Source organism: Nicotiana tabacum, chromosome 11 (genome assembly GCF_000715075.1).
Source record: "Nicotiana tabacum cultivar K326 chromosome 11, ASM71507v2, whole genome shotgun sequence".
NCBI lineage: Eukaryota > Viridiplantae > Streptophyta > Magnoliopsida > Solanales > Solanaceae > Nicotiana > Nicotiana tabacum.
The window spans coordinates 131658983-131684691 of record NC_134090.1 but is presented as its reverse complement, the minus strand read 5'-3'; positions in this window follow the sequence as shown (position 1 = coordinate 131684691).

Here is a 25709-nt window from a genome sequence, read left to right as displayed (position 1 = left end):
TTCCCCAACAATGAATGCAATATCGCAAACCTTCCGATCCGCATAACTTTTCTATCTGGACTAGGCTGTATGAAGTCGATCCTGAATCACCTTAACCTTTTCCAAAGCATCCTGAACCAAATATGTACCCAATAGACTAGTCTCGCCTGGCTTGAACCAACCCACTGGAGACCGGCACCGTCTACCATACAAGGCCTCATATGGGGCCATCTGCATGGTCAAATGATAACTATTGTTGTAGGCAAACTCTAGAAGTGGTAAGAACTAATCCCAAGCACCACCAAGATCCATCACACACACTTGAAGCATATCCTCCAATATCTGAATAGTGTGCTCGGACTGTACGTCCGTCTGAGGGTAAAATGTTGTACTCGGCTAAGTACCCAACTCTCGCTGTACAGATCTCCAGAACCGTGATGTAAACTGTGTACCCCGGTCAGAGATGATAGATACCGGTATGCCATAAGCCTAACAATCTCGCGAATGTAAATCTAAGCATGTTGTTCTGAAGAATAAGTAGTAACCATAGAAATGAAATGAGCTGACTTGGCCAATATATCCACAATCACCCAAACTGCATCAAACTTTCTCTAAGTCTGTGGCAGCCCAACAACGAAATCTATAGTAATCCGCTCCCACTCCAGAATCTCTAGCTTCTAAAGCAATCCACCTGGTCGTTGATGCTCATACTTCACCTGCTGACAATTTAGGCAACGAGCTACATATTCCACTATGTCCTTCTTCATCCGCCTCCACCAATAGTTCTGCCTCAAATCCTGATACACCTTTGAAACACCCAAATGATTGGAGCATCGCAAACTATGAGTCTTCTGGATAATCAACTCACACAAGCGATCTACATTGGGCACACATAGCCTGCCCTACATCCATAATACACCATCCGCTCCAATAGTGACCTCCTTGACATTGCCGTGCTGAACTGTGTCCTTGAGGACAAGCAGATGGGTGTCATCATACTGATGCTCCTTGATACGATCATAAAGAAAATACTGAGAAACCACACAAGCTAATACTCGGCTCGGCTCGGAAACATCTAATATGACAAACTGGTTTGCCAAGACCTAAACATCTAAGGCTAAAAGCCTCTCTACTACTGGTAGATATGCTAAACTATCCAAGCTCCCCGCCTTACGACTCAAGGCAATGTCCACCATATTGGCCTTCCCGGGATGATAAAAAATGGTGATGTCATAATCCTTAAGCAACTCCAACCACCTTCGCTGCTGCAAGTTAAGATCCTTCTATTTAAACAAATGCTGTAGACTCTGGTGATTGGTGTAGACCTCACAAAGGACACCATACAAATAATGCTGCCAGATCTTAAAGGCGTGGAAAAAATAGCTGCTAATTTGAGGTCGTGAACATGATAGTTCTTCTCATGCACCTTCAGCTATCTAGATGCGTAGGCAATCACCCTAGCGTCCAGCATCAACACCGCATCGAGACCAATACGTGACACATCACAATACACTATGTAAGACTCCGAATCGGTAGGCAATACCAACACTAGGGCTATAGTAAAAGCTATCTTGAGCTTTTTGAAGCTCTCATCACACTCCTCGGTCCACTTGAACAGAACACCCTTCTGGGTCAATCTGGTCATAGGTGCTGCAATTAACGAGAAACCCTCTACAAATCGACAGTAATACTCCGCCAGACCCAGAAAACTCTAGATCTCTATAGCTGGGGACGATCTAGGCCAACTTTACACTTCTTCAATCTTCTTTGGATCTACCTTGATCCCCTTACTCAACACTACATGACCCAAAAAAGCTACTGAATCTAGCCAGAGCTCACACTTTGAAAATTTTGCATATAACTTCTTCTTCTTCAAGGTCTGGAGCACAGCCCTCAGGTACTGCTCATGATCCTCCCAACTCTGGAAGTATACCAGAATGTCATCAATGAACACAATGATGAAAGAGTCAAGATAGGGCCATAATACACTATGCATCAAGTGCATGAATGCTGTTGAGGCATTAGTTGGCCTAAATGACATCACAAGAAACTTTTAGTGACCATACCGAGTCTTGAAAGCAGTCTTTGGGATATCTGGCTCCCAAATCTTCAACTAATGATAGCTTGAATGCAAGTCAATGTTGGAAAACACTTTAGAATCCTGTAACTGATCAAATAGGTCATCAATACGAGGCAATAGATACATGCTCTTCACTATAACTCTGTTCAAATGGCGGTAATCAATGCACATGGGCATGGAACCATCCTTCTTCTTCACAAATAAGACTAGAGCACCCTAAGGCAACACATTGGGCCGAATGAAGCCCTTATCAAGCAACTCCTATAACTGCTCCTTCAAATTCTTCAACTCAGGAGGAGCCATACGATATAGAGGAATAGAGATGGGTTGAGTGCTTGGTAACAGATTAGTGCCAAAGTCAATGTCCTTGTAAGGCGGCATGCCCAGAAGATCTACTAAAAATTAATCTAGAAAGTCCCTCACTGCCAGAACTCACTCAAGGTAGGAGTATCAACACTGACATCTCTCACATATGCTAGATACACATCACACCCATTCTCAACCATCTGCTGAGCCTTTAGAAATGAAATAACTCTGCTAGGAACATAATCTAAGGTACCTTTCCACTCTAATCGTGGTAATCCTGGCATAACCAGCGTCACGGTCTTGGCGTGGCAATCAAGAATAGCATAATGGGGCGACAACCAGTCCATGCCCAAAATAATATCAAAGTCTACCATACTAAGCAATAATAAATCAACTCTAGTTTCAAATCCACTAAGAACAACCAAACACGATCGATATACATGGTCAACAACAATAGAATCTCCCACAGGTATAGACACATAGATTAGATAACTGAAAGAATCAAGAGATACACCCAAATAGGGAGCAAAATAAGATGACATATAGGAATAAGTGGAGCCTGGATCGAATAAGACTGATGCATCTCTATAACAGATCAAAACAATACCTATGATGATAGAGTATGATGCAACTACTTCCGTCCTAGCAAGAAGGGCATAATATCTAGCCTGGCCTTCCTCTCTAGGGCGACCTCTACCCGCTCGACCTCTGCCTCTAGCTAGCTGTGCATATGGGATGACAACTGGTGCTACAACCATGGATTGAGAAGCCTGAGGACCTGGTGGAAGACGCAGAGCTTGGGTAGCCTTCGTAGGTGCACCCCTCCCAACTATAAGGCAATCCCTCGCCACATGACGAGTGTCACCACAATCAAAACAAGCTCTTGGAGGATGTGGCTGCTATGACTGGCTCGATCCTGATTGGCAGGACTGCCCACTAAAAGAACCTCGTGCAGGAGGTGCGTTAGACACTGGCAGTGCGTAATAGGGAGCTTGAGGCCTGGGATTGGCTGGAGCATCATTGGAGGCTGGAAGTGCTGAATGAATAGGGCGACTTACATAGCCCCTGCCATGATGAGGTGCAGCTCGAGCACGAGTACCACTATATGTGCCAGACTTTCGAGGCCTTTTGGCCTCTCTCTTCTCTCTCTCCCGAATCAGCATACCCTCCAATCTCCTAACAATCCCTACTAACTGCGGTGTGCAATATCCATCTCCAACTCTCGGGCCATACTAAATCTGATACTGGGGTTGAGCCCCTCAATAAATCGACAAACCCGATCTCGAATAGTAGCTACCAAGGCTAGTGCATGCCTAGCTAAATCACTAAATCAGACCGCATTCTCTGAGACGGTCATAGAACCCTGGCGCAACTGTTCAAACTCAGAGTGTCATACATCTCTGAGACTCTAGGGAACATACTCCCTCAAGAACATATCTTAGAATTGAGTCCAAGTGAGTGAATTTTCCTCGGTTAGACTATCCAACTCATATGCTCGCCACCACTGATAGGTCGATCCTCTAAGCTGGAACATAGTGAAAGAAACTTTACTAGACTCCACAACACCCATAGTATGGAGGATACAGTGGCACCACTCAAGTTAACCCTGGGCATCCTCTGACACTAAGCCACTAAAAGTAGGAGGGTGGTACTTCTTGTAACTCTCGAGCCTGAGCTGATCCACCTCAGAAACTGCTGCCCTAACCTCGGACTAAATTAGGGCTACCAGCTGCATCAGTATGACCTCTGGAACCTGGTCAACCTGGACGCGTTGCTCTGGGTTACGGGTGATGGGAGTCTATACTCCTCCCCCTACCCGAGGTATGGCAGGAGACAGTGGGATCAACCCTACTTGAGCTAAAGTGTTGAACATGCTCAAAAACTAGGCGAGGGTATATTGAAGAGCTGGTGTAGTAACAACCGTCTCAGGTGCCTGCGCTCTAACAAGAGCTATGGGTGGCTCCTTTGTGGCAGCTCGTGCGGGTGCTCTGGCTGCACCACGTAAATGTCCTTGGCCTCTACCCTAGCCCCATCCTCTTACGGCTCCAGCAGGGGGCGTGAGTGTCTAGTTATCCGATCTAGCTATACGTGTCCTCACCATCTATTAGAGAATATAATGACAGAAATTTAGAATCCGAAGTAAAAATCTCGCACGATAAGGAATCAAAGAAGTGAAGCTTTTCCAAATAGTTCCGCAGCCTCCCTAGATAAGTACAGACATTCTCCGTACTGAACTGTGAGACTCTACTAAACCTGCTTGTGACTCATAACACCTATGAACCTAGGGCTCTGATACCAACTTGTCACGACCCAAATTTCCCTCTGTAAAATGTCGTGATGGCAGTTAGTCTCTAAGACTAGGTAAGCCTCACAATTATGCAGAATAACAAAAATAATAAACTGAAACTCAAATCTGAACATATAACATAATTCAAACTGCTAATCAAAATAGTTACAACTTCCAAAATCCGATAGAAATAAGTCACAAGCTTCTAGAAGAAATGATAAGTGTCTCTACACGTCAAAGTCTAATGAAAAATAAGGAAAAACAACATAGTAGGATAGAGGGGGACTCCGAGGTATGTGGACGCTGACAGATATACTCTAAAGTCTCCATGCGCTCACTGGCTCACTAATATCGGGTGTGGTAGGAGTTACCTGGATTTCCACAAAATGATGTGCAGGTCTAGCCAAAAGTAATTTCATACTATAAATACAACTATAAGAAACTAATCTAATTAATGAAATCAAGACTTTAACAAGAAATTAGAAAATTGCCCCAAAAGGCCGACCTGGGCCCACGTCTCAAAATCGGGTAGAAATCACAAAATCCAAACACACATTCAACCACGAGTTCACCCATATTAAAATTATTCAAATCCGATACCAAAATTTCGATCAAAATCTCAAAATTCGGCCTAAGAGCTTTTTCTCAATTTTCCCAATTTTCCACCCCAAATCACTAATTTAATGAAGAAATCAAAGGCATAATCATGTAAATTAACCAAAACTAGGTAAGAATCACTTACTCCAAACACCCACGTGAAAATCTCTCCAAGAATCGCCTAATTCTGAGCTCCCAAGTCAATTTTTGGTTTATGAACTCAAACCCTTGTTTTTGAACATTTTAAATCTACAAAGCGGCCTTTTTCATCGCGAGCACCACCTCTCTCTCGCCTTCGTGTAGCACAATTAAGTCTTCTGCGCAAAACCTTCTATGCAGATGCAAGGCCCCACTTGCGAACGCGACGCCTAACCGACCCAGAGCTTTGCGAATGCGTAGACTAAATGCTTGGGGTCCTAACTGCCTCTTCTTCCTCTTCACGAACGCGATCCCATTCACGCGTTCACGATGTACCACTGCCCAGACCTTCATGAACATGGTTCCATATTCATGAATGTGAATCAAAATCCTCACCTGCTACCAACTACCCTTCGCGAAAGCGAAACTCCCCTGTGAATGCGAAGAAGGAAACTAGGGCTTGACACCAGAATTTCTTTAGTAGTCTTCCAATTCAAAAATATCGATCCATTAACTATCTAAACCAAACATACCAGAAAGTCCTAAAACACAATACAAACTTAGTCGAACCCTCAAATCACATTAAACAATGCTAAAAACATGAATTGCGCATCGATTCAAGCCTAATGAACTTTTGAACTTCTAACTTCTACATCTGATGCCGAAACCTATCAAATCAAGGACGATTGACCTCAAATTTTGCACACAATTCATAATTGATATTACAGACCTACTCCATCTTTCGGAAATTAGAATCCAACCCTAGTATCAAAAATTCCACCCTCGTCCAAACTATCCAAAAAAATCCAATTTTCCAACTTTCACCAATTAACGCCAAAATGACCTACGGACTTCCAAATCAGCATCCGGACACACTCCTAAGACCAAAATCAGCCTACAAAGATATTGGAACCATCAAACATTATAGATTAATCTTCATACAATTCAAACTACGGTCAATTCCTACGACTTAAACTTTCATGTTAGGGACTATGTGTCCCATATGACTCCGAAACCAAAAACCACACCTCCCGGCGAGCCATATAACCATATAATGAGATAGAGGAAGGATTAAATAGGGGCTTGAGGCTAATAATCTTAAAATAATTGACTGTATTGTTATATTGGAAGTCCCTGAATTGATTTGACTCATTTTGTCGAAAAGTAGTATTTTGAAAGTTTGAACATTTCCTAAGTTTGACCGTAAGTTAACATCATAGATAACGAGTTCAGATTTTGTTGTTGAAACTTGGAATAGGTACATATTGCTATTTGAAACTTGCCTGCAAAATTTAATACAATTCGGAATTGGTTTGACATGATTCAAATGCTTATACGTGATTCTAGTGTTCTTGAGTTTTACTTTGAAATTTCATTGATTTTAAGGATTGATTTGTAGATTCAGATGTTATTTTGGTGATTTTATTGCACAAACAAGTTTGTATGATGTTATTACACTTGTGTGCATGTTGGTTTTGGAGCCCGAGGGACTCGGGTGAGTTTCTGATGAGTTTGGTAAGTGTGAAGATAGCTGGTGCACTTTTCTTGCTGGTTTTCTATTACAGATCTCGCATTTCAGAGGTCTGGCTTGCAATTGCAAGCATCGCTTTTGCGAACAATAACTCACATTGGCGAGCATGGGCTGGACTAAGTAATCTTGCATTTGCGAGGAACCTATCTGCATTTGTGAACTATCAGAGGTCGCATTTGCGACTCAATGTGCTCTTGAGTCTGTTTTGCATTGCGAAGTTTCTGATGCATTTGCTACGGTGGTGTCTTCGCAATTGTGATCTTTTTGTCACATTTGCTACTTCTTCTATGACAGGGTTCGCATTTTCGAATCGTGTCTCGTATTTGCTATATTCGCAATTGCGAACATGTCATCACAATTGTGACACCGACAACTAGGTAAAAGAGGGGAAAATGAGACTTAGCTCATTTCACACCATTTTTCAATGCTAAACACTCTAGAGGCAATTTTCCAAGAGACCTTTATTTCCAAATTCATTGTTAAGTGACTTTAATCCATTTCTTTTCAATTATCCATTACATTTCACAAGGTTTCAACATCAAATTTAGGATTTTCATGGTAGAAATTAGGGATTTGGGTAGAATTGGTGATTTTTGTAAAATTGAGATTTTGATCTCAAATTGACGTTGCATTTCGAAACAAATCATATAACCGAGCTCGGGGAGTGAATGTGTAATCAAATTTTGGTCTAAACCTCGGGTTTTGACCAAGCGGGCTCGTGGTTAAATTTTGTTGGCTTTTTAAAAAATGATCAAAATTGAACCTTCTTCATTTATGGGTAATTTCTTAAATGTTTTTTTTGAATCATTTGGTTGATAATTTGCTTGATTTGGTTGGTTTGGAGGTTTGCTTAAAAGGCAAGGTCATGGTTGATTAGTTGCTTGAATTGGAAAGTGAGGTAAGTGTTGGGTCTAACCTTGATTCAAGGGAATTAGCGAACTTTGAATTACGTGTTGTGTGAATTATGTGAGAAACAACGTATATTCAAGGTGACGAGTGTATATGCGCTATGATGATACTTGCTTCCATGTTTTCGTTACTTCATGATATATCTTGTTTCATGCCTTAATTGCTACATGCTTTATTGACTTCTATGCCATAATTGTTACTTGTCATTTAGTTATTCTTATATTAAATTGTCCATCCCTTCTATGATTCCTTGCTTGTTTGCTACTTGTCTCTACTTGCTTTTGTCACAACCCAAAATCTAACCATGTCATGATGGCGCATATCGTGATACTAGGCCAGCCACTTAATTCCAAATACTCCATTTTTCAAATAAAAACTTAAGGAAAATCATAATTTTAACAGAAATTCAATAAGATAAAAGTAGAAATCAAAATTCAACAGGAAGAAGCACAATCCTGACCTTGGGTGTCACTAACTCATGAGCTAAAACTACTACATCTGTCCGAAACAACATGACCAACACGGTCTGAGAATATCCAAATAAATATACTAAAGGAAGATAAGGAAAGGAGAAGGAGGAACTGCGGTCACCAAACAGCTACCTCGCAATCTCCACAGAGAGTCTCCAACTGGTGTGATCAACAACTGCTGCTGTGCCCCGAGATACCTGGATCTGCACACAGGGGTGCAGGGGGTAACATGAGTATACCAACTCAGTAAGTAACAATTCCAAACTATGGACTGATGGTAGTGACGAACCAAACCTCAACAGGTTACAACAGTTAATTGTACAGAAAAGTAGATATGTTTACAGTTCATGTAATTTCTCAGCAGTAATTAACACAGTATGATCAGTACGGGGAGTAAATCTCAGGAAAAACTCTAAGTACCAATGCACATATAGCATATTGGATGTCCCGTATACCTCCACTCACAAGTGCTCAACCACTCGGTACTGTATATGGCCATCTGACCCAGGGAAGATCCATCCCGGAGTATATACATCACTGACCGTAGTCATCCAATACCGAGGAAGGCCATTCCAGCCCTATGGAGAAGATCCATCTCCAGATATCAATACTTCAGACAAGATCCATGTCCAGGGAACATCCATCCCTCAATATAATCATCTAAAACTCCAGAGGGGCTTCTTTGAGCCCAAGCGCTATATCAATGCCAGCGAATGCATGATCAATATCTCGCTGCGGCGTGCAGCCCGATCCCATACTGTCAATCAGTATCAGACTCTCGGCCTCACTCAGCCAATACTCTCCAGTCTCACACACACAGGCTAAAAATGTCATGATACAAGCCCGAACAATGATATGATATGTCAAATAGCAATAATCGAGACTGAGGCATGATATAATATGCATGAACAGGACTGAGTATAGAATAATTATGAAGAAAATGACATGATAGCAAGAAATGACCTCTCGAGTCTCAACAGTGTTGGCGTGAAGCCTTAACATGATAATTAGCATGATTTGCAGCTCATTAACTTAATCACATAATTACAACACAGATATCAACATAAAAGAGTCACTAAATGGTGCCATGGAATGATCCAGGCCGCATTTCTCTCGGTGCACACCTACACGCCCGTCACTTGGCATTGCGTCACCTCAATAGTAATCATAGAACACACATCGAGGTTTCGAACCCTCAAAACCAAGTTTGGAAGCATTACTTACCTAAGGCCAAGCCAAACTCTAGCCCGCGATGCCCTTGCCTCTCGATTCGGCCTCCAAATGCCCCGAATCTAACCAAAATAAGTATATAACCTATGGGTATCTAACAGGCCAGGTCAGCCCGTTTTCGGACCAGCCCAGACCGATTAAAATCGGAACTGGCCCGGATCGGTAGAAGGGGGCTGGGTAGGGCTGGGTTAAATGGGTAGGGGGTTTGGTCCGTTCACCTTGGGGCTACCGGTTAACCGGACTGGTCAAACCCAGTCAAAGATTTTTACTGTACAACCGGTTAACCGACCCGGCCTAAACCAGTATAACGGCTAGTTAATTTTTTATTTTTTTTAAATAATGGGGCCTTTGAATTTACTCTTTTTTCGTTAATTTACTTGTTGTTAAATGTAAACATTTCAATTTGTAAGTTTAAATTTTGAAGTAAATGTAGCACTTGCAATTTATAAGTGCAATTTTTTCCCATTTTCATTGTATTGTTTATATTTTTACTTTATATTAATATAAATTACAATAATTATACAAAAAAAATTAAAAATTACGCTAACTCGGCCCGGCCTGGCCCCTTGTACCCATAATCCTTACGATTCATTTTTTACCCGGATGAACCCGAACTCGTTAAACCCGGTAAGCCTCAACCCGTAATCGGCCCGGAACCCAATCCATATGGTTCCAAATTTTGCCTACCCAGCCCGGCCCGGACCACCCGTTAGACACCCTTAATATAACCATCAACATATGCTAAGGGAACAAAGCCCACTCGAAAATAATCAAATTACATCAAAATCCCGAAATTGGTCAAAACCCAACCCCGGGCCCACATCTCGAATTTCGATAAAAATCACAAAACTAGAATCCTTACACTCTCACGAGTTTATACATACCAAGAATACCAAAATCCGACCACCAATGACCCCTCAAATCCTTAGATTAAGGTCTCCAATTTCCTAGCCCTAACTTCCCAATTTTAGGCTTCAAATCTCCCAAATTTCATGTTTAATTAGGTATAAATCATAATAGGATCAAGTATTAAGTCCATAAATCTTACATCCAAGAAGTTCTCTTGAATTCCCTCTTCAATCTCCCTCAAGAAGCTCCAAAACCGACTCAAAAATGGTGAGCTATGGCCAAAAATCATGAAAATGGCCTTTTAAACATTCTGCCCAGCGATTTAAATTCCTTCTACATGAACGCGCTCAAAGCCTCGCGTTCGCGAAGCACAAAAAACATTGACTACTTAATCTTTATTCGCGAATGTGAACGTGAAGCTTCAGCTCCTCAAACCATCATGAACACGACCTCTAGCTCGCGAACGCGAAGCACAAATGAACTTGGACCCCAGCTGCTCTTATTTACTCTACGCGAACGTGTGAACCTCATCGCGTTTGCGATGCACAATGAACCTCACCCTTCGTAAACACGAGACCCACATCATGAACGTGAAGGACAAACTTCCTGCCTCACACCACATACCTTTGTGAAGCGAAGGCCAAAAGTCTGCAACACCAACAACAGAAAATCTACGACTTTCAAAACAAGGATTTGATCCGTTTAACCACCCCAAACTCACCCGAGGCCCTCGGAACCTCAACCAAATATGCCAACATATACCATAACATCATCCAAACTTTTTCCAATCTTCGGAACACTCAGAACAACACCAAAAATACCAAATCATCATCTGATTCAAGCCTAAGAAATTCCAAAACTTCCAAATTCCGCTTTTGATCAAAAGTCTATCAAACCTCGTCTGAATGACCTGAAATTTTGCACACACATCAATAATGATACAACGGACCTACTCCAACTTCCAGAATTCCATTCCGACCCCTATACCAAAATCTCCGCTACCAACCAGAAGATGCTGAAATTCCAATTTCGCCAATTCAAGCCTAAATCTACTTCGAACCTCCAAAATACATTCCGATCACGCACCTAAGTCCCAAATCACCTCCCGAAGCCATTAGAACCATCGAAATTTACATCTGAGCCATTTTCACATAAGTCAACATCCGATTGACTTTTCCAACCTAAGCTTACCCAAAAGAGAATAAGTGTCTCATTCCTTTCCAAAACCTCTCCGAACCCGAACCAACCAACCCGATACCACATAATACAGTTGAACAAGACATAAAGAGGCAGAAATGGAAGAAACGGAGCAGTAACTCATGAAACGACCAGCCGGGTCGTTACAAATATCAAATTATTAGCATAAACAACTCAACAACAAAATTTACGAAATATCAACACAAAAGTAGATGAAACGTATGGAACATTAAAGAATCACCAATACAACGGAGAATATCCAATACTTCTAAATCCCGAACAATATGAATTAAACGAACATACTACAACCAACTATGGCGTATCACAAAATTAAACTCAATAAAGGAGCTAGATAAATAAAGTCACATAGCAGATAAAATAATTATATGATAGCTAAATCAAATAGCAAGTGATGACAGTTCATAAATAAAGACACGGTTATAAAGAATTAATTAACAAGTAAGGCATGTAACAGATAAAGCCATGAATTCAACAAGTAATCCAATTAACAATTATAGCATATAAGAGTAGACTTGACAATAAAAGGGTGAAACATGTACTAACAACTTCAATTTATTGCACGAAAGAAGCCAAAGAGTCTAAACTAGTCAAATACCACCTATAAGCCCATGTACACACTCGTCACCTCGAGTACACATCTTCCACGTAATTCAAATAGTACAATCAACCCAAATCCTAAGGGGTAGTTTTTCCCACACAAAGTTAGGCAAGATACTTACCTCGATTAGGCCAGTTCATCACTCAAAATAGCTTTTCCTTTAATATTTACCCCCTCTCGGCACACATATGACCAAAATTGACTCTATAACATCAAATAATGCAAGAGAAACCAATTCCAATAATTAAAATTAAGATTTTTACATAATTTCCAAAACGTCAACCCCAGGTTTGACCAGTCAAAATCCCAGTTGAAGGTTATGTCACGACTACCCATAGCCCCACGAGTCCATATATGTATTTTATTTTCAAATTTGAGTCCAATTCGACTCTCAATTATCAAATCTTATTTTTCAAAACATTGACAAAATTTCCCAAAATCTCTCTTAGATTCTCATGAATTTGATGTTAAATCTTATATATAGTCATATAATATAATTGAAAATTGATCAAAATCACTTACCCAATAGTTTAGTATGAAAATCTCCCCACAAAATTGTCTCCCATCGAGTCTAAGGTTCAAAATATGATAAAATGAAGCTAAGTCCACAAATACTCAGCTATAAACAAGCTATAGATGTCGCATTTGCGACCTGGGGTTACCAAATGCGAACCTCGAAATTGCAGAAAAAAGGATCGCAAAAGCGAACCCGTCCAGACCTGCTAATGTCACATTTGCGACAATAAACTTCGCAAATGCAAAGTTGTTTCCCCTAGATGCTCGTCGCAAAAGCGATTCTAGTGCCGTAAAATCTAGCCTCCAATCTCTGCAATTGCAATACAATCCTCGCAAATACGAGGTCCCTTACCCAGCAGCCCATATTCGCAAAAGTAAGAATCACCTCGCAAATGCGGTTGTTGTATTTGCGACCAACACATCACAATTGCGATTGAACCAACACCAGCACAGAAAGTTCTAACAAATCCAATATAAAACCAATTTGAAAATCACCTGAGCCCTCGTGTCTCCACACCAAACATTCACACAAGCCAAAAATATCATACGAACTCGCTTGTATGATCAAAATACCAAAATAACATCCGTTACCACAAATCGAACACCAAAACACATGAAAATCATAATGAACATCAAGAACTTCTAGAATTGCAACCAAGCGTCCAAATCATATCAAATCAACTCCAAATTACACCTAATTTTGTAGAGAAGTTAAAAAAAGAAAAACAAACCTATTCCAAGTCCCAAAATCAAAATCTGGATCTAATAGCAATAAAACTAAATCATGGTCAAACTTAGGAAAATTCTAAACTTTAAATTGCCAACTTTCGCCATACCACGTCAAATCAACCTAGAGACCTCCGAATTCAATTTCGAGCATATGCCCAAGTCCAAAATCATCATACAAACCCAATGGTACCATAAAATATAATGACTCAATCAGTTGTTTTGTGCATTATAGTCGTGTTCCCCTATTTATTGTCTATTTTATGCTTGTTTATAGTTATATGACTTGCCGGGGTGGTTGGTTTGGTTTCAGAAATTGTTAGTTTATATGTGTCCACCAAACTATAGAGTACCTGATCCTCTATGAGATGATACGTAGAATGTAGTAAAGACTGAATGTAAAGAAGGCAAGAGATTTTCTACGTGAAAAAATCCCACCCAAGGGGATCAAAAAACCACGACCTACTCTTGTAGGCTTTTAACTCTACTAACTTGAAATCTACCTATTACAAGCCACTTTGCAAATACCCTATTGCAAAGACTTCAAACTAACTTGTGATGCAACCACCATAAGCCACTCTATAACTCTCCTAGTTACAAAGGATTTAAACTTATGGCTATCCCTAGACACAACATAAACTCAAAAGTTTAGGAATTTGATTTGTTCCGAAGACAAAGCTTCTAATAAAGCAAACTAGGAATTACAATGACGAACAAATAACAAGATTACAACTTAACTATGGATATACATAAACTCATTTAGAAACTGATCCTTAGTGGAGTTGTCTTCTTGTTCTTGACATACCAGTGACTTCAATGCTTGATGAATACTTTTGCTTCTTGAGAGACTATCACTGAATGCACAAAGAATGGTGTGTCTTGCACCAGGTTGTTTTATCACAAAATATAGTACTATGGATAGTGATGTAAACTCTTGGTGTACGCTTCTTCCCAATGAGAAGTGACTGTTGTACTCTCTGCACAACCACTTTTGGACATTTGCGTTCCAGCTGGATAATGGACTTTGTACTTCTATCAGGACACACCAACGGACCAGGTCCTAGTTGTGTTCCTCTTCTGTGACAGTTGCCAGATGGTCACTTTCTTCTGCTGCGTTCCATCTGTGTACTTGACTTATATTTCTGTTAGAGAACCCTAAGGGAGCAGGTCCCTGTTGTGTTCTTCTTTATGTTGATTTTGTACAGTCACTGACTTGTTTGTGTCAGAGAACCCTAAGGGACCAGGTTACCAGGTCCCTGTTGTGTTCTTCACTGTGGTCGTTCATCCATTTGTTGATTTTCAGACTTCGACCAGTTCACATGAAATGTATACTGTGGGCCAGGTTCTCTATCTGGTTCTTCACGACAAGTTTGTTAGATCATCAAAACATAATAATCATAAGGCTAAGACATTGAAAACCCATCAATTTTTCCATTTTTGATGAAGGCAAACTGAGGCATGGATGTGTTTGTTTAGAGCAGAAATAACTAGATGAGATGCCAATTCCCCCTTAATCTTAGACCTCCCTCTTTGTGATTTTAGTTCCCCCTCAATCTTGCACTTCACCCTTTTGGCATCATTAAAAAATACAGGTATGAAGAGGATCACAGTAAGGTAATAAGCATAAAGAAGTCTAACACAGCTAGCTCATGCCACATATGTGCACACAACATGACAGAAGAGAGAAGCTAGAGGAACACAATATTTTACAGGCAAAGAAAGGGGAGCTATTTTATTATTATTTATATTGGACTGAGCAATTCAGGAGCAGTAATGGTTATGTTCAACATGTCATCACAAAAACAAGCAAACAAAAGTAAAACAATAGCCACAGGATGTTGGAGCAATAATAACTTGATGGTAGGAGGATCCTAGGGGACACTAAAGGCAAGAGGCTTGGAGGAAGAGACAACAATGGTTTTGAGAACCAGGTCCAGTCTAGCATTTGCAGACAATTGTTCCTCAAGTAATTGAGCCCGAAGTCTCTCATTTTCCTTTGTCAGTCGGGCAACCTCCTCATGTACAGAATCAGGTCCTTTAGATGCTTGACTGAGCTGAGTTTCCAGTATGGCATTTCGAGCCCTTAGCCTTCTTATTTCCTCAGAGGCTGCATTTTGAGTGTTGATCAGCTGAGAAATGGTCGAGATGCTTCCACAAACTTTTTCTATACATTCACATTCTTCTAGAGTGGTCTTAGAGAAGGTCTGCTTGCATGTGCCCACTCTGGGATTTCCCAAGGGGACCTTGTAGAATCTGAACACTTGAGTGAGTATAAAGCCATAAGGTAACCCATGATTTCCACCCTTAAAATTTACCACCTTCTGCATATGGTCTATCATGATTGCTGGAAAATTGATTGGGACAAACTCATCAAGCGCTTCCATTAGGACCATATCCGATTTTGTAGCAATAAAGCACCTCTCAGAGCGGGGTAAGAGTACTTTATTGACCAGTTCAAAAAGAAGTTGGTACTCAGGAAGCAATACCTTCTTATGGACCTGTTCCCCTTGTTGAATAGTTTGCTCTTTCATGATAGCTCTCCAAATTTTATTCCACAAACACCCTTAACTGAGGATACACCTTCACACGAAATTCTGAGAACCTTTCCCAATGTTCAAGTGTTGAGTACAATGTCCACTCCATTTATGAGCGCACAGATGTGATCCCCCTCAACAGTGAAAAGAGATGCGTAGATGGTTTGCACTGCATTTTCGTACACTAGAGGCATGCTCCCTTCAAACAGGTGTTCCCATTGTTGAAATTCCACAATCTCCAGAAACTTTCTCATGCCTGCCATATCCGAAATTGCTGGATCAAATGTGCGTCCCCACAATACCTTTTGAGTTCTTAATCTCAGCTACCATAGAACACCATCACAGGTCATGGACCTTGTTGAACCAGGTTCCTTACCAGTTTCCCCTTGTTGTTTTCTAGACCCTTTGGTATACTTTCCTTTCCAGCTTTCCATCCCCATAACATTGTCTTCAGACACGGCTAACTTAGTTGGACTCCGTTTAGACTTGCTGCTATACTTCATGGATGACCCTTTCTGTTCTTCGACAGTTTCCTCAACTGTCATAGATTGTTGTACTAAGGAACTAGGTTCCCTAGAAGCATCCTTTTCTGTCCGGTTTACTAACACACTCTTGATGAAATCCTTTGGATTCATTTTCCTCTTTTTCCATGTCTTGACACTCCTCTTACTTTTCTGCAATGAGGATTCAAAACTCTCTTGTTGTAGTGACCTGGTAGTGGGTGATTTGGAGGAAGACTCTAAGAGCTTGGAGTGAACAGGAGGTGTAGGAGTGAGTTTGCATGGAAGCAAATCAGGTTCATCAGAAGGCTTTTTATGAGAATATCTCATGAGCCAAGGACTCGAGGAGTGTTGTGGTTCTTACATCTCCTAGGAATGACATGTCTTCCCCCTGATACTCAGAAGAGAGATATGCTCCTTCATTCATCAGACTCTCAGCAGCTATAGCCATGATGTTATGAGCTGTTTCCTTTTTTTGTGACTCCTTGAGAGTCACTGAGTCCAACATAGAGGAGTTCAGATACTGGTCAAGATAATCCTCAGGAGCCTCTGACACTCGAGGAGTAAAACCTCTTGTGTGGCCTTTGTTGAGATCGCAGGATTAACTAGACATATGATTCTCAAAATAGTGGTAAACAGGGTTTATTAGAAATGGAAAAACTGTAGGAGTGGAGGAGGAACCAGGAGTGGGTAAGGTGGTAGAAGGCGTGAAATAATGACGCTCTGGGATGATTTCAAGAAAATGACGAAATGGGAGCGGTGTTAATGGCGGGAGAATGAGACGATTGTTCGATCGCCATTAGATGAGTACTTGGTAGACGAGTAGAGAGAGAAAGAAAGAGATGGGGAGAATATCCTAGCTATACAAAGGAGATGAAGGTTCATGACTTGCCATAAGAGAGAAAGAAAGTTTTATTGGAAGAAGGGCTAATGATGAGTGGAGAGCGAAATAGGTTCTGAATAGTCCTGAAAATGGTAGTAGGTTTGTGGGGAAGTGTTACCGTGCAGAGGGGATGAAAGGATTTGAAAGACAAGACATGACACACAGACGTCGAGAAGTCAGATGATGTGGCAGCTGAATTACTATTTTTTTTGTTTAGAAAGGGCATGCAGAATTAATCACATTACTACTAACCTGAGACACAGGAACCTGATGCCAGAGCAATCTTTTGAACAAGGTTTTAGCAGCTCCCCTCTTGTAGTTCATAACTGTACCTTTAGCTTCTATGATCGTCATGCGTGTTTACCTACAACGGTATTGATGTGAGTTAGGCTTGGTCAGAAAATACTTTAGCTACCTATACCTGACAGTGTCTTACACAGCCAACATATGGAGGATCAGGTTCTTCATTAGATTCTTTGAGACCCCATATTCACCTTGATTTTTCCGGAATACTCTCTACTTGAGGCTTTGATGCAGATATCTGGAGTTTGGTCTTCTATTATACAATGCTTTCCACCAATCAATCCCTTCTTTATATAGATCCTCAGAAGAAGATCTCACCCTTTAATGTGTTTGATCCTCTTATTTTTTGAAATTTCTCTCCAGTTATTGATGAGGCCATTCCGTTTTGCTTCCTTATCTCCTAGAAGATGAGGCATGAAACATGATAGGTGAGCCGTTCCAAAAAGCACTTTTCTTTTCCACAGGACAACATTCTTATCTAGCTCTAGAGTGAAAGGTAGTGATTTACTTGTTACGCAGATGGGAACCTTAGTTTTCCAATTTGAGACAGAAGTTGATTGAAGAGGGAGATATGGAGGTTGATTTGATTTCCCCACACTTTGTGTTCTGCTGCTTGTGTAGTTCTATGAGATACATCTTTACTCTTCCTTCAGCTTCAGTCGTAGTAGGTGACATACCAGGTTCTTTGTGAGACGTGGAGGATGATGTTGCGTTGTCCTTCGCCAATCTCCTTCATCTTGCTCATTTTATCATCCTCCCTATTGAAGCCTCAGATATTTCCCAAAGACAGGATTGGTTCATCCTATTGATCCTCACCATTTTTTTCTTGGCAAGGGAGAGTGTCTTGTTGGATACTCCATGAGCACCTCTTATCATTTAGTGTGCCCTTTGTTGGATACTTTGTGGCCTTATTTTGTGGATTGTACCCAGAAGGATTCCTTCACTCATCTTTTTGCATTGAGCTTCCCAAGCTGATCCTTCCTATTGTCAAGAGCAAGGCATTTTCTTCCATTAGGCAGCTCCTGGTGGGTTTTGATTTAGAAGGGACCTGGTTCGACACTTGTTCTCAAAGTAGAGAGCAGTATTCACTCTTTTTGCCTAGAATTTCTTGGCGATTCCATAGGCAATGAGCACTCCATGCAGCATTTTCCAGTTCTGTTCTTTCTTTCAGCTATACCATTTTGCCGTGGAGTCCTTGGTGTTGAGAAATTGTGCATGATCCCTTCTCCCCCTCCTCCATCATTTTGTGAACTCATGTCTAGGCGACACTTGAGTTTGGCTAACCACGAACCAGGTCCGGCTAAGTTAATTTATTCGGAGGTGAGAAGTTTGCATATGCCAATCCTTCCTACCATGGTTGGGACTTCACTCATCTCATATAGCCAACTTGTGGAGATTCATGATTAGTAGGAGTGAATGTTCTTGTTTCCTTTGTCCATTGAGACCACTTGGCGAGTTATCAGATTGGTGGCTGCACTTTTTAGGCCATTTACATAGTGCTTGTTCCCACTTAAGTGCCGAAAGAACCTTTCTACCTTTTCATTCACTGAGAATGTACCCTTTACTTCCTTCTCAAAGATACATTCCCTTTCTGCAGGGCTTTCAGTGAGAAGAAATTCATGATGTTCTTCAGCTTCGTTTTTAAGCATCCACTATCCATAGTCCATCGCAGTCCGCTTCATCTCACTGTTCCCTGCTCATGCACATCAAGGGTTAGATTTAGGAACCCAAACTAGTTTGGGTCCCTTGTTATTATAAAAAGGATGAATGAGGGATTTCCTACTCCATGCAGGCAACATCCGCTTTTTGTGAGTGGTACCTGGTCCTCTATTAGTAGTCACTCTATCAATAAACACTTTGTTCTTCTGAGCAGACTGAAACCTGGCCTGGCAGTTTTCTTTAAAATGCCCATTGTTCCCACAGTGGGTACATAGCTAATTATCAGGTACAATGACATACTTGTTGTGCGGGTTGTAGGGAGTTTTCTCCTTTTGGAACCCGATGACCTGCTTGTTCCCACTATTGTTGAGATACATGGCAGTGATAACATCTGAGGACCAGGTCCACTTCAGGGATTTCTCAAGATCATTTCTTACCTTCTCCAACTCTGCTTGGAGTTGCTGATTTCTCTCGAGTTCACTGCAGAGACTGGTTTTTACAACAGTTAACTCCCTTTCAAGTAAGATGTGTGTCTCACTGGCTACTTCCTTCCCTTTCCCAAGACTTACATTCCTATGTTCTCTATTGAGTCCCTCAATGGTTTCCTCTAGATCAGTGCATATTACTAACAGGTCATCCCTTTCCTCTTCAGTAGATGCAACTTTTTCTTATAAGGTGTGTTTCTCATTGGTAAGACCTTTTATTGTTTCTTTTAGATCAACAACTACTACTATCAGATCATCTCTCTCATTTTCCATACTAGTTATTTTTTCATTCAAGGCTTCTTTCTCTTGTTCAAGATTAGCTATGGTCTCATTTAAGTCCACTTCACAGACCACTAGATAATCTGTAGATTGTTCGGCCTCTCCTAGTTCTATGGTCAAGATCTCCTTATCATTTACAAGGCTATAATAGGCATCAATTAGGACATTAGATAAAGAAATTATCTTCTTAGAAGAATAGGATTTCAGATTTCTCTGAACATCCCTGAAGTTTACCTCATCGTCTCCATCTTCTTCATCATCATCATCTGATTGTGCCATCAACGCGAACATTGAATCGTACTTTGTTGCTTTAGTTTCCACTACCATTATGGAACTATTTTCTGCATCTGATTCTCTTTCATATTCACTCGAGGAGTCTCCCCAAGTAGCAAGAGCCTGCTTAACAATATTGTCTGCAACACTTTTTCGATTGAACCTTTTATCTGGAACCAGGTTCCTTTTTCCTGCTTTGTCAGGATTTTGCTTGTATTGCTCCTGTTTTGCGAGTGGGAAATCCTTGATAAATTCCCTGACTTTCCACATCTGTGACAAAGATCGTTGTTCCTTGTTTTACTTGAACTGCCCCACTTTGGTATACCACCATTTCTTCGAACCATCTTTTGAAGTCTTTTAGTAAGATAGGCCATGTCACTATCTTCATCACTTGAATCATTGCTTTCAACCTTAAGCACCAGTTTCTTTTCCTTTTTGGGCTCTCTTCTTTCACTATCTTTCTTTCTTTTCATCTCGTATGTCTTCAAATTTCCAATCAACTCATCCATGGTCAGAGTCTGTAGATCTTTAGCTTCAGTGATGGCATTTACCTTACTTTCCCAAGACCCAGATAGAACACTGAGGATTTTCCTTACAAACTTGTTTATGGGAATGACATCTCCAAGTGAGTGAAGCTCATTTATGATGGAGGTGAATCTGGTGTGCATATCTTGTATGGACTCATCATCTTTCATCCTGAAGAGCATATATTCAGTGGTGAACATGTCGATCTTGGATTGTTTGACTTGAGTAGTTCCTTCGTGTGCGGTTTGTAAAGCTTCCCATATTTCTTTAGCAGTTTCACAAGCTGATACTCTATTGTACTCATCAGGTCCTATGCCACACATCAAGATTTTCTTGGCACGATAGTTCTTTTCTACAGCTTTTCTGTCAATGTCGTTGTACTCTCTTCTCCCTTTGGGTACCAATTGTCCTATTTCTTCAAGGTTTTTCATGGGAACATGTAGACCATCACAAATGATGTCCCACAGCTCTGAATCTCCTGCCATCATAAAATCATGCATCCAGGTCTTCCACCAGCCATAGTATTGACCAATAAATTTGGGAGGTCTATAAGTTGATTGTCATTCTTCAAAGTTTGGTGGAGCGGCCATTTAGGATACTTCTGAGGTGTTAGCCTGATAGGAAAAACCTGCTCTGATACCAATTGTAAGTTTATATGAGTCCACCAAACTATAGAGTACCTGGTCCTCTATGAGATGATATGTAGAATGCAGTAAAGACTGAATGTAAAGAAGGCAAGAGATTTTCTACATGGAAAAATCCCACACAAGGGGATAAAAAAACCACGACCTACTCTTGTAGGCTTTTAACTCTACTAACTTGTAATCTACCTATTACAAGCCACTTTGCAAACACCCTATTGCAAAGACTTCAAACTAACTTGTGATGCAACCACCACAAGCCACTCTATAACTCTCCTAGTTACAGAGGATTTAAACTTATGACTATCCCTGGTCACAACATAAACTTAGAAGTATAGGAATTTGATTTGTTCCTAAGACAAAGCTTCTAAGAAAGCAAACTAGGAATTACAAAGACGAACAAATAACAAGATTACAACTCAACTATGGATATATATAAACTTATTTAGAAACTGATCCTTAGTGGAGTTGTCTTCTTGTTCTTGACACACCAGTGACTTCAATGCCAGATGAATACTTTTGCTTCTTGAGATAATATCACTGAATGCACAATGAATGGTGTGTCTTGCACCAGGTTGTTTTATCACAAAAGATAGCACAATGGATAGTGATGTTAACTCTTGGTGTACGCTTCTTCCCAATGAGAAGTGACTGTTGTACTGTCTGCACATCCACTTCTGGGTAGTTGTGTTCCAGCTGGATATTGGACTTTGTACTTTTGTCAGGACACACCTATGGACCAGGTCCTAGTTGTGTTCCTCTTCTGTGATAGTTGCCAGATGATCACTTTCTTCTGCTACGTTTCAGCTGTGTACTTGATGTTGCGACAAAAACACTCATGCAAGTATACGCGATCTTCAAGTAATATAGTAATAAGTAAAGTATCGTTCCCACGAGGACTTATGATCTACTTATCAACTGATGCAAACTCAAACAATTATCGATTCGAGCTAATTCATCACAAAATACATAAATAACCAATTTACAATTTAACTACAATTCAAACAATAATACAATGCAAAGTTACTACAGCACTTATGAAGTTTTCTTTTAACAATTAATAATAGACATATTCCAGGGTTATGGGCTTACTAGAGATCATGCTACGTTTTTAGCTTAAAAAATAATTTATTGAATTATCCGGGTTATTGATTATAGGGTTAATAATATCCATAAGAATCTGCCGAATTCTTATGCACCTATTCAAGTTAAATTAATAGCTATATTTCTATGGCATTAATTTTAACTCAAATGCATTTACAATTACTATTTTTCAATCAAACAAAGCAATTAAGTATAGTTCTATCTTAATCGCAAATCTTTCACCCGATGCGCAGGATCAAGATCTTGTTCTATTTGATTCTATATGCAATGAAGAATTTCCTTTTTCAAGTTTAACTCAAGATTAGTAAAGAGTATTTCACTGTTAGCTACGCAGTAAAATAATTAACAGCAGAATCAAATAAACAACCCTTACGATAAATTCAAGATCATCAATTTAAGCTTCAGACAACATAATCATCTAACACCTATAACCCCAGAATATTTGGGTTTTTAGCTACTCATAATTATAAAACATCAACAATATAAGTCTTAAACATAAAATAAATAGACACTAAAAGAAGGTTTAGAAAAACTCTTTTAATACTTGCTCCAAAGTGTTGTTTCCTCTTGATTTTGATCCTCCAAGATGGATATCCTCCTCCTTTTCTATCTCAAAACAGGTCTCCCTCACATAATAATGGATGCTTTACCCTTTTTAATTGTGTAGGAAGGGGTTTTGATAGTTATACCCTTTTTAGACCGAAATAGAGTAAAACTGCGATTTTTACATGTCTGCGACGCCCCGTGCGATGCCCCGTGCACCGCGTACATGGATTGGACAGAGGCAGAATACATTTTAACAGAGCAAAATAATGCAGCGTAGAATTTTGCACTGTTGCGGTGCCCCACGCGGCGCGGCAGTGCAATTTTTTGCGTTGTTTCGTTTTTTCATTTGTTTTGCTATCCCGGCTTGCTTTGCGACCCCCGAACACGATCCCGACTTGATTTATTTAGCTTTTACTCAGACTTCAAAACCCTAAATTAATCAAATTCATCCCAAATTTAATTCTTAAGTCGGATTAGCTTCTTGCAAGGCATAAAGCATGAATTTAGTACAATTCATTATCATTTAAGCTCAAACCTTTGTAAAATACAATAATTAAAGTGTTGTTACAACAACTAAAATACGAGTTTTTAGCCTATGATTGACAACTCACACTTAAAACATTGCTCGTCCTCGAGCAATTAACATACATTTCACATAAGGATGACCCTTTTTTTATCAAACAACTTCTTTAACAACACATGCTGACACTTAAGTACCAATTCATAATATTTCAACTTCAAGACATGACTCACAAGTGCCACGCATTTTCATAACTTGCTTACTTACTCTAACACAAGGGTCAAAACTTTTCCTTGTTTTTACAAATCATGTTCCCTCCCACAGCTAATATAGACTAGTTCCTCTCAAAATAATATTCAAGAATATTTAGGAACTCAAAATAGGAAGAATTAACTCACTCTCAGAATTGAAATTCACATGCAACAGATGACATACCATATGCTTGCCCCTAGTGTAATACTCTACTAATTGAGCTTATTCAATCAAGGATCAATAGGACTTTAATTGGTTGTAATGTAGGCTGAGGAAGGGTGTGATAAATATAGAATGTAGTAGCTACACCTCTTTGAGCACTTCCATACATACACCATTTCATTTCACAATTTCAGCATTACTCTTGTTTTAAACCATCTCCAACCTTTTTGAGGTTTTACATAATAACAACAAATCCCATTCTCTTTAAGCACTATAAGCTAGGGGATGTTACAAATGAAAATCCATCCCCTATATATATATATGTATTTTTTTAATATATAAACCAACAAATCTCTTCTCAACTTTAACAACATTAAAACAACACTAAGTGCTCATGAGAGATAGAGGTTCAAACAACTGATATATTTACATAAATTGGTAAGGTTTATAATGTGGATGCCAAAGAAATAGGATTAACAGCTCAAAAGGTTTGACTAAGATATATATACAACTAGGTGGGAACAATTATAAAACTGGTTTAACAAAGAAATGCCTATATCATCTCCTAAACTGAATAATGCTACTATTTCGCTTTGCAAAACACTTGAGGGCAATTTCTAGATATCAACTGTTATGCATAGAATATATTCAACAATCCTCACTCACACATTGGCACACAACTCATTCAAGCTTGGATCTTTCTCAACTCTCTAGTCAAAGCAGTTAAGCATAGTTATAAATACACAATTTAAGGCACTTACTTTAGAATCAAGAACTGAGATTGAGCATCACAAATAAGGTACATACAACTTCTAAACTATGTGCATTTGAGGAGATTAACTCTGTAAGTTAGGAACTTTTTATTCAATTGAACTAAAAAAAATTACACTATACCCGGTTCAAATACACCCTTAAAAAAGAACTGTGGCGTAAAGAAAAACCAAGGGGAAATTTTTAATTTAAACCAAAACTAGCATACACTAAACTGAAATAAAAGGCAAGCATGATTTTTTTTTGAATTTCGACTTCATTTCCCTCAAGAAAATCCATCGTTGGGAAAAAATAGAAATTAGTACCACTTACTACCTACAAATGCTATAATTTACCAAACTAAAAATTTTAACAGTCTAAACAAAATCAAACAACCAAAAATACGAAAAATACAGAAGTAAGTACATTACAATAGGGGCAAGTCACCCCACACTTAAAATCTTGCATTGTCCCTAATGTAAAAGATCAAAATAGATCAGAAAAGAGACTCCCTGAGGCCATTGGCCTAAGCATCTTCATCTTCAAAGGTGCTGGAGGGGGTGCCCTTCTACCTCCCCGTCGGCTAGTAGATGCAACCTCAGATAGGCCAGTGTTTGATCTTTTGCTTGGGCTCCGAGACATTATACCTACACAACATGATATATTAGCTAAAAACACACAAAAATTATTTTTCAGAGCAAGTGGAATAAATACCCCGCACTTATGTTATTATCATGTTGACACTTAGCATGTATAACGGGGATTCAGACTACCCTGTTCTTCAATTAGAATGACATAATGCTTATCGGCCTACCCAACATTAGAAGACAATTACAATAATTGTAAATAAAATAAAAAT